General features: G+C 52.1%; 1 long non-coding RNA gene across 1 annotated transcript in view; it reads right to left on the minus strand.

Annotated features, from left to right (window-relative positions):
* The window catches only part of LOC137029050 (uncharacterized), a 60,283-nt gene extending 54,174 nt beyond the window's left edge, over positions 1 to 6,109 (minus strand). Inside the window, exon 1 of the long non-coding RNA XR_010896253.1 lies at positions 5,975 to 6,109. This is a non-coding gene — a long non-coding RNA (uncharacterized lncRNA). The remainder of the gene's footprint in view (positions 1 to 5,974) is intronic.
* Positions 6,110 to 7,957: the final 1,848 nt, after the last annotated feature.

Genomic DNA, 7,957 nt, shown 5'->3' on the forward strand with positions numbered 1-7,957 from the left:
GACAAGAAAGCTGAATTTCCATTCATGACCTAAAAATTAAAGAGTGATAGAGTGATAGAGAACGTACTCGGTTACTAACGTAACCTCGGTTCCCTGAGATACGGAACGAGTACTGCGTATGGGGAAAGGTCTCCCTTTTTCCCCGCTGCTGAAGCCTTTTTCAATAACGCAGTGTAACTGCACCGTCATTGGTTCACTCATAGACAAGTTGTTGAACCAATGGCGGCGCGGCATAGCTGCGCGGCCTATGGCGACAAAGCGCGCGAATATTCCCGCCGAAATGGGCGGGGTATAGGGCTATATAAGCAGGCGTTTCGCCATAGGATTTCAGTGTCAATCGACTGAAGCGACGACCCTGAGCCGCAGCCTCGTGGCACGGCAAGTGACGCAGTACTCGTTCCGTATCTCAGGGAACCGAGGTTACGTTAGTAACCGAGTACGTTCCCTTTCGATACTTCACTCGTACTGCGTATGGGGAACGAATTCAACCACGCCGTGCCACGGCTGGGAACGATATAGCTTGCATTTGGCCACCCAGAGGGGGCAAAAAGGACAAGCGGAGGCAAAGCCTAACCGAACCCATGGTTACACTGAAGGAAGATACTTCCTATGGTGGCGTGAAGCGGGACCTGTTGGAAGCCGCTAATCACACCGACAGGACCCGAGCTTGTAAGGTCGGGACATCGAGGTGATAGAACCTGACAAAGGTGGACGGCGAAGACCAGCCGGCCGCCTCACAGATGTCTTGGATGGAAACTCCGTTGGACCAAGCCCACGAGGAAGCCATTCCTCTAGTGGAGTGGGCCCTGACTCCTATGGGGCAATTAGTGCCCAGTGAGGAGTAGCACAGGTTAATAGCATCCACTATCCAACGGGAAATGCGTTGTTTCGAGACCGGAGACCCTTTGGTGCGGCCGCCAAAACAAACAAAGAGCTGATCCGACAGTCTGAAAGACTGTGATCGGTCTATGTAGGTCCTCAATGCCCTGACTGGGCAGAGTAGCTGCAGCTCTGGTTCGTCCGCCGAGGGAGGAAGAGCAGAGAGCGAGATGACCTGAGCTCTAAACGGAGTTGAGAGCACTTTAGGGACGTAGCCATGCCTAGGTTTCAGAACGACCTTAGAGTCACCAGGCCCGAATTCGAGGCATGCAGGGTTCACAGAGAGGGCCTGCAAATCGCCAACACGCTTTACCGATGCTAGTGCTAGTAGCAGAGCGGTTTTAGTGTTAGGGGCCTGAGGTCGGCTGAACCCATTGGTTCAAATGGGGCTCCTTTCAAGGCCCTGAGGACCAACGAGAGGTCCCAGGAGGGAATAGTGAGAGGGCGAGGAGGATTCAAACGCCTAGCACCTCTCAAAAAACGGATCACGAGCCCGTTTCGTCCCACCGATTGGCCAGCAATAGGAGCGTGGAACGCTGCAATGGCTGCTACGTAAACCTTAAGCGTGGAAGGGGAGCGCCCCATTTCCAAGCGTTCTTGGAGGAAAGACAGTATGGAAGATACGTCACTCTCCACAGGGTCTATGTTGCGTGTTGAACACCAATCAACAAAGACTGACCACTTCTGGTCGTAGAGGCGCCTCGTAGATGGGGCTCTAGCCTGAGAAATGGTATTTAGGACGTCCTCGGGAGGCTAGTCGGCTCCCATCGAGGGACCAGAGGTGCAGAGCCCAGAGCTGCGGCTGTGGGTGCCAGATTGTTCTGTTTGCCTGAGAGAGGAGGTCCCGTCTCAGGGGAATCGGCCACGGGGCTCTTAGAGAGAGCCTGAATAGCTCTGAGGACCAAACCTGGTTCCTCCAGAGCGGGGCCACCAGAAGGACTCTGTGCTGGTCTTCTCTGATACGCCTGATGACCTGGGGGATCAGTGCGATCGGAGGGAAAGCATAAAGGAGCGTGCTGGGCCATGTGTGGGCCAGAGCATCTACTTCCTTCGAGAAAAATGTTGGGCAATGAGAGTTGTCTTCTGAGGCGAAGAGGTCTACCTCTGCCTTCCCGAAGAACTCCCAGATCGTGAGGACCACTTGGGGGTGGAGCATCCACTCGTCGGAGGGGATGTTGCTCCGTGACAACATGTCCGCACCCAGATTGTTCCTGCCAGGAACATGAGTCGCTCTGAGCGACTGAAGCCTCGGAAGAGCCCATTCCAGCAGTCGTTTCGCCAGAGCGCATAAGCGGCTGGACGAAAGACCGCCTTGGTGGTTCAGGTATGACACCACCGTCATACTGTCTGACCGAACTAGAACATGACGTCCCGTCAAGTAAGCCTGAAAGAACTGAAGGGCTTTCATCACTGCTAGCATCTCTAGACAGTTGATGTGTAGATGGCTTTCCTCGTGGCTCCACGAGCCGAAGGCCGGTCTGCCCTCGCACACAGCGCCCCAGCCCAAGTTGGAGGCGTCTGTTGAGAGCACCGTCCTCCGTGAGACCGCCTGTAAGGGGACTCCGCGTTGGAACCATACTGGATCCATCCAAGGTTTCAGGGCTAGAAGACAGGCCCGATTGACCTTGAGACATAGGCGGCCGTGCCGCCATGCGCTGGGAGGAACCCGGAACTTCAACCAGTACTGAAGAGGCCGCATCCGAAGAAGGCCTAGCTGCAGCACCGGGGAGGCGGAAGCCATCAGCCCTAGCAGCCTCTGGAAAACTTCAGAGGGAGATAGGCTTTGTTCGTGACAGATGCCGTGAGCTGCTGAATTGCCAGGGCGCGCTCTGGCGAGACTACTGCCGTCATACGGACCGAGTCGAAAACTGCTCCCAGAAACGAAATTCGTTGAGTGGGGCATAGCGAGCTCTTGGCTAAGTTGACCCTGAGACCCAGGCATTGTAGATGGCTGAGGAGCACGGATCTGTGGCGTTCCAGCTCGTCTCGCGAACGGGCTAAGATGAGCCAGTCGTCGAGGTAATTCAGAACCCGGATTCCCATCTGTCTCAGAGGGGAAAGCGCCGCGTCCATGCACTTGGTGAAAGTGCGGGGAGCCAGAGACAGCCCGAAGGGCAGGACCGTATATTGGTATGCCACCCCTTCGTATGCGAATCTCAAGAATCGTCTGTGACGGGGGCTATCTGGATGTGAAAATACGCATCCTTCAGGTCCAGCGAGCAGAACCAGTCCTCGGGGCAAATGTGCGCGAGGATCTGCTTCAGCGTCAGCATTTTGAACTTCCGTCTCATGAGGGAGTGATTCAAAAGCCTGAGGTCTAGGATGGGTCTGAGACCGCCATCCTTTTTGGGGACCAGAAAGTAGCGGCTGTAAAAGCCTGTCTCGCTCTCTGACGGAGGAACCATTTCCACAGCTCCTTTTTCCAGCAACGACATGACTTCGGCCCGGAGGACATGAGCGTCGTCCGGATTGACCGATGTTTGAAGCACCCCCGGCGAAGCGGGGGGCCGTCGTGCAAACTGGAGCGAGTAGCCCTGGTTTACGATCCCCATGACCCATTCTGACACATCGGGGATGGCCTGCCAGGCCTCGGCCCGAGTGGCTAGGGGTTGAATAATGTTGGGTGACAGACCGCCGTTGAGAGGGTCGTACACCGCGAGGGGTGGAAGAGGAAATTTGCTCTTTTTGTGATGAGGTAAAAATTTGTCCGCCGTGAAAACGGCGTTTGGAGTGGGCGCAACAGGTGTGGGCCCAGCTGTCACTTGGAGTATGTTTCCCACGCCCGGAAATAAACGAGGCGGAGGGGAAATTACCCGTGGGAGCTTTTGGGGTGGTCCGGTCGTAACGGGACGGTCCCCCATCCTCTTCCTGTCCGACGAATCAGGACGACTTCGGAGGCACCGGGTCCAGCACAATCCTGGGCCGGGGTCCCTGGCGCCTCGGGAAGGGAGGGCGCTTCGCAGGGCGCGAGCGCTGGCGATGCTCCTGGGGGCGGCGCTGCCTGTGTTGCAGGTGGGGCTGGTTTGTTCTGCTGAGCCGGCGCAGTCCTGGGGCGGCTAGACGCAGAAGCGGAGCTGGAGCGCTTAGGCAAGAAATGCCTCATAGCCTGAGACGATTTCTGCGCGGCAGTAAAGCGCTCAGTGAAGCCATCCACTGCAGGCCCGAAGAGACCAGAAGGCGAGACCGGGGCGTCTAAGAAGGCCGTCTTGTCTAGGTCTTTGATCTCCGTTAGGTTGAGCCACAGGTGGCGCTCCAACACGACCAGGCTGGCCATGGAACGACCGATGGCCTGGGCCGTAGCCTTCGTAGCTCGCAGGGCAAGATCCGTGGCGCTGCGGAGATCTTTGAAGGCTGGCGCGTCGATTCCAGACTCATCCAGAGAGCGGAGGAGTTTGGCCTGGAATGCTTGAAATATGGCCATGGTGTGGAGCGCAGAGGCAGCTTGGCCCGCCGAGGTGTAAGCCCGTCCAGCCAGAGTAGAGGTGGTCCGACAGGGCTTGGAAGGAAGGGCCCTCTTCGTCTTCCAACCCACAGCCGCGGGAGGACAGAGGTGAGCAGCCACCGCTTCATCTAGGGGTGGCAAGCGCTCGTATCCCTTCTCCTCGGCGCCGTCGACGGCGGTGAGGGCGGAGCGGTGCGTAGTGTGGAGGCGGGCAGAGTAAGGAGCGCGCCACGACTTCGTCAGCTCTTCGTGGACCTCAGGAAAGAAGGGCGCTGAACGCTGGCGAGGTGCTTGGCGGCGGCCTGGCAGAAACCATTCGTCCAGGCGGCTGCGAGACGGCTCCTCTGGAGGGGCCCACTCGAGGTCCAGCTCTTCAACGGCTCTAGACAGGATGCGGAAGAGCTCGGCATCCATGCCCTGGCCATGCTCGATGGGTTCCAAGGGAGGCGGTGGAGCGGGGTCTTCCGGCTCGCCAGCCCATCCTTCCGCTTCGGAAGCCGCAAGAGACATGGAGTCGTCTTGTTCGTCGTCTGTTCCCCGAATGAGACGAGGTCACTCGCTTCTGCGGAGGGACGCTGCTCAGGGCGAGAGAACAGAACTGGAGAGAGTTCCCTGGGAGGAGAGGGCGAGGCACGCGGGGGCTGGGCCGGCGTGAGCTCGCTCAACTCCTGGCGCTGAGTCGCTCTACCCCGCTGTCTTTTCCTCGCCGGACCGCGGGAGGAAGGAGACGGGAGGGCGCGAGCGGCGAGATCGCCCTCAGTGAAGAAGGCGACCCGCGAGCGCAGGGGAAGCGAGACTCATACACTCGCAGTGCGGGCATGAGTCTCCAGCGAGCGCGCCGTCTGCGTGGGGCTTGCCCAGGCAAGCGACACACTCGCTGTGTCCATCGTCGTCGTGCAGGGGGCCCTGCAAGTACCACATGAGTGGCGGGGCATCGTGAGACGCCGCTGCCGTGAAAACGGCAATTGGGTGGCTCTTTTAGAGCGGCGAGGGCCGCGGAAGCTCTTAAAGCGGTGAAAACCGCTGGAAATCGCTCTTTTAGAGCGGCGTTTAAGCCGCGGATGAAGCTCTCAGGCGGCGCGCCGGATGGCGGCAGGGGACGCACAGGAAGCGGCCGGAAGCGGGAAGCGGGAGGCGGCGGCTCGGCGACGGCGCTAGAAGCTGCAGTCCGCGAGGGCGCCGGCGCTTTCTTCCACCGGCGAGTCCAGGCGAGTCCGCTGCGGGAGCCTCTTCAGACGGCGGCGAGAGCAGAAGGCGGCGAGCTTCTTCGGCTTCAGGCGGAGATCAGCGAAGAGAAGTAGATGTCGTCGCTGAAGGAGAAAACACTGAAATCCTATGGCGAAACGCCTGCTTATATAGCCCTATACCCCGCCCATTTCGGCGGGAATATTCGCGCGCTTTGTCGCCATAGGCCGCGCAGCTATGCCGCGCCGCCATTGGTTCAACAACTTGTCTATGAGTGAACCAATGACGGTGCAGTTACACTGCGTTATTGAAAAAGGCTTCAGCAGCGGGGAAAAAGGGAGACCTTTCCCCATACGCAGTACGAGTGAAGTATCGAAAGGGAACTGAAAACAACAGTGAAATACAACCTGACTTTTTAAAATGTTTTTCAAAAATGAATTAACAAAGAGTTTTTCAACAAGAAATTACCGGTTTTCTTTTCCTATCTGGGCTCAATCCAGAAAGATCTGCTTCATAGTTCTTCTGTTTTGTTTTCATCTTGACAGACTGTTCAGACTGTTGTGCTGAGAGACTCAAGAGTGATATTCTCTGATGGGAGGAGAAACTCATGAGAGACTATGAGAGGATTGTTTTCAGACAAGGTACTTGGGCAAGTATGTTGTGTTCCGTATACTCCATCATGACATGGCTTTGTCACCGTAACATCCTCATTCTGACTTCTGAGAAACTGAATATGAGAAAGAAAGCAAATGTCTCAGCCTTTTCAAACGTTGCTTGTTTATACAGGCATGTAGGCTTGGTTGCGTATGTTGCTTGTTTTTATTTAATTGACATTTTTAAATTTATTGGCACACATACATTTTTGTTGTTTTATATATTTATACTTTTATATTGTTATAAGTAAGATGAATAGATTCAAGATTCAAATGGCATTATTGGCATAGTAAATAAAGCATTATAGCATTTTGTTGTGTGTTCGTATATGGACAAAATGGTTTTGATGCGTATTGTAATCATACTGTTTCTAAAAAAACACAGAATCATTCAGTTTGATTTTTCTGATGTGTTTTATTTACTATTAAGGAGTGGTGTTTGATGTGGAAACTCTGAGCACCAGGATGTTTGCCACATACACACATGTGAAGGACTCCATGTGTTTATGATGTTCTGTTGCTGAGATAGGCTAGGGCCCTTAGAGGCCATAAAGACCTCATGGGCCCTGAAAAAGAGCCCCAATGCACTGCCTCAAAACCCACATACTGGATTGGCTTTCTTACACAGTTGTACAATCCTGAAATTTGAAATTCTTGCAAGCTTGGTTTGTTTTCTGACCATTGCAATTTGTTAATTTTCCACTTATAATAAAAAAAAGTGAAAGGGATAGTTCACACCAAAATTAAAGTTCTCTCATCATTTACTCACCCTCATGTCATCTCCATGTATTTTTTTTCTTCAGATAAACACAAACTAACATTTTTAGGGAAAATAATGCATCTCTGTGTGTCCATTTAATGCAAGTGAAAGGCTATCACTCAGTTGAAACTTCATAAAAGCACACACATTAGTCAGGAAGGTAATCCATATGATCCCAGTGGATCAATCTGTGTCATCTGAAGCGAAACGATAGGTGTGTCTAAGAAAAATACTAATATTTTAAAAATATTTAACTCACTTTTAAATTGCTTCCAGGCAACTGTCCTAGATGTGTTCACAAGTTCAGCATAATTACATAAGTGTGGCGTGAAGTCTGTGCTATAAGTAACGCAGAATCACAGAGGACTATCACTTCTCGCACAAGCTTCACAACAGACTTATGCGTCACAATGTCCTCCATGTGTGATCGCTCATATGTTGGTAGACTGGAAGCATTGATATAGAGTTAAAAGGATTGGATCCTGTTTCTCTAGTACTTGAATTTGGGGAATTATATCACACATAATCTTGCTGCCATAGTTTGACTTTATTTCTATCTAAAGCCTACAGAAGTTCATATTGAGAATAAACAGTGATTTAGCTTTAGATAATGTTGTTTTATTGATTTTTTTTTTTTAAAGTCACCAGTATGGTGATTAGTGTATTTATTTGTTGAGCTTTTGACACTCAACTTTTCTTAAATTAATTATTTTTCATCAATTGCAGTTGTGTTTTACTAAAGGTATTGTATGTTGTTACATAAGAGTTTAAAGGATAAACAAATGTTTAGGTGTTTTAAAAACATTTTTCTTGATTTTACGGCTGTTAAGGGAACAGTGCATTTTATCATTCTTCAGACATTACGGGATTGGGAATGTTACTTTTGAATGTCCTCTGAACATTCAGAAACAAGTAAGAAAAAAGTTTAGATGAACATCTATAAAAAAGCTCTATGAACCATGTGTAAATGATTTTGTGCTAACATTTTGAGAACATTATTAAAGTTTACAAATCTTTTATTAATGTTACTGGAAGAAC

The sequence above is a fragment of the Chanodichthys erythropterus genome, chromosome 10 (assembly GCF_024489055.1).
Source record: "Chanodichthys erythropterus isolate Z2021 chromosome 10, ASM2448905v1, whole genome shotgun sequence".
Taxonomy (NCBI): Eukaryota; Metazoa; Chordata; class Actinopteri; order Cypriniformes; family Xenocyprididae; genus Chanodichthys; species Chanodichthys erythropterus.